The following is a 2,339-nucleotide window of genomic DNA, read 5'->3' as shown; positions in this document are numbered from 1 at the left end:
AAATAAATATTAAAAAAAAAAAAAAGCTAGTTCCGGGACTGGCACCAAAGCTACAGAGAAACCCTGTCTTAAAAAACCCCCCAAAAAATTGTGCTTGAAGCCAGGCGGTGCTGACTCACACCTTTAATCCCAGCACTCGGGAGGCTGAGACAGAGCGAGTTCCAGGACAGGCTCCAAAGCTACAGAGAGAAACCCCGTCTTGGAAAAAAAAAAAAAAAACAGCCCGAGTGGAGCCAGTGAGGAGCGGAGTAGAGCCGAGCCAGTTGGGCGGCCGCCGAGCTCCCGCCATGGCCTGGAACACGCTGTCCTCGTGCTTCCGTAGGGTGGACATCGACGGACGAGAACAAATTCCTGGACAAGCAGGAAGAGGCGGCCACGGCGGGCGAGCCAGGCCCCGATCCGGGTGAGGTGGACGGGCTCCTGCGGCAAGGGGACATGCAGCTTTGCGGAACTCTCCAATCAACACGAAAAATCAAGCTGTGAAGGCCTTAGCTGTAGGAGGACTAGGCTCCATTATAAGAGTTCTCACAGGGCTGGAGAGATGGCTCAGTCTTAAGAGCACTGCCTGTTCTTCCAAAGGTCCTGAGTTCAATTCCCAGCAACCACATGGTGGCTCACAACCATCTGTAATGAGATCTGGTGCCCTCTTCTGGCCTGCAGACATACTTGCAGACAGAATACTGAGAATACTGTATACATAATAAATAATTAAAAAAAAAAGAGTTCTCACAGCAAGAAAGACTGTTTAAAAAAAAAAGAATTATATTATCTTGAGAAGAATTTTGGATGCCCAGGCTGGTGAAGAAGGGACAATGAACCATCTTCCTGAACTCCCAACTAAATATTTCAGGAAACATATCTGCTGAAATGTATTTTATTTTTAGGTGGAGGGAGAAATTGTCTTATTGTTTCCTAAATTCTTTGCAGGATCAGTGTCTCTGCCGTTGTCTGACACTTGACTATCAAGACTGGCCAGATTATGTCAGGTGTACCCGTGTGTACTTTCTGTTTGCCATGGGGAGGAACTATTCGGGCAGGTGCAGATCCAAGGGCTGCTGTGAAAAGGAGAGCTTGGGTTCTGAAGTGGAAAACCTGAGAGTTTGTACAGACACTGTCTTGCAGAGAAGACAGGCTGTCTTGGGTTTATTGTAAAGTGCCTGCTGCATCAATAAAGCTCTTGGCTTATTTGTCAAAGAAAAAAAATGACAAAAAAAAAAAAACTTGTACTTGGGGGCTGGAGAGATGGCTCAGTGGTTAAGAGCACTGGATGCTCTTCTAGAGGTCCTGAGTTCAATTCCCAGCAACCACATGGTGGCTCATAACCATCTATGAGACCTGGTGCCCTCTTCTGGCAGGCAGGCATACATGGAGACAAAACATTATATAATTTTTTTAAAAAAAAAAAGAAAATATGTTTGATAGCTGTGCCACCACACCCTGCCTATGAACCATTTTAAGAACCAAGCCTTTAGGGCACAGGAAAGGCAGAGGCAGGAGGATCTCTGGGTTCAAGGCCAGCCTGATTCACGTACTGAGTTCCAGAAACAGCCTAAGCTATATAGTAAACCACATAGTGAGACCTTGTATTAAAATACACACACTCCAAAAAATAAAGAAAAGACAAGAGAGAATTCAATTTGTCTTGTTTTGTTTTTCAGAACAGGGTTTTTCTGTTTCCTTGGCTGTCTTGGAACTCTGTAGACCAGGCTGGCCTTGAACTCACAAAGATCTGCCTGCCTCTGCCTCCGAGTGCTGGGATTAAAGGGGTGCACTGTCACCACTGCCTGGCTGACGATTTATTTTTTAAATTGCTCCATTATGTATTCCATCATTTCTCACCTGGTAACGAAAGCGTGAAGAGGAAAATGAGCAGTTGCTAAGATCTTTGTAACTTTCTCTTAATACAGCCACGGTTCAGTTTTCCCTAGAGCTGCCAAACTGCCTTCCCCCTTAAGCAGTCAACCTGTCCTTTATAAACTCAAACTCACCCAGGTGCTCTCTCCTCTCATAGTGGTACCCAGGGCCTGAGGCATGGGCTCTCCCAGGTTCTGTGTACACCATGCATTTCTCTCTCTTCAAGACAGGGTTTCTCTGTGTGACAGCCCTGGCTGTCCTGGAACTCACTTTGTAGACCAGGCTGGCCTCAAATTTACGGAGATCAGCCTTCTTCTGCTTCCTGAGTGCTGGGATTAAAGGCATGCACCACCACTGCTTGGACTATTTTTGTTTTTTAATATTTATTTTATTATTTATTTTTATAAGACAGGGCCTCTCTGTGTTATCTCTGGTTGTCCTGGAACTCACTTAGTAGACCAGGTTGACCTCAAATTCACAGGGAT

General features: G+C 45.6%; 1 pseudogene; it reads left to right on the top strand.

Annotated features, from left to right (window-relative positions):
• The first annotated feature begins 287 nt into the window (after positions 1–287).
• Positions 288–610, top strand: LOC126495894 (actin-related protein 2/3 complex subunit 5-like protein; annotated as a pseudogene).
• The last annotated feature ends 1,729 nt before the right edge of the window (positions 611–2,339 follow it).

Source organism: Alexandromys fortis, unplaced genomic scaffold (genome assembly GCF_014885135.2).
Source record: "Alexandromys fortis isolate MF-2015 unplaced genomic scaffold, M_Fortis_MF-2015_v1.1 scaffold_710, whole genome shotgun sequence".
Taxonomy (NCBI): domain Eukaryota; kingdom Metazoa; phylum Chordata; class Mammalia; order Rodentia; family Cricetidae; genus Alexandromys; species Alexandromys fortis.
The sequence above is the reverse complement of the archived record's forward strand: the minus strand, read 5'-3'. Positions and strand labels throughout refer to the sequence as shown.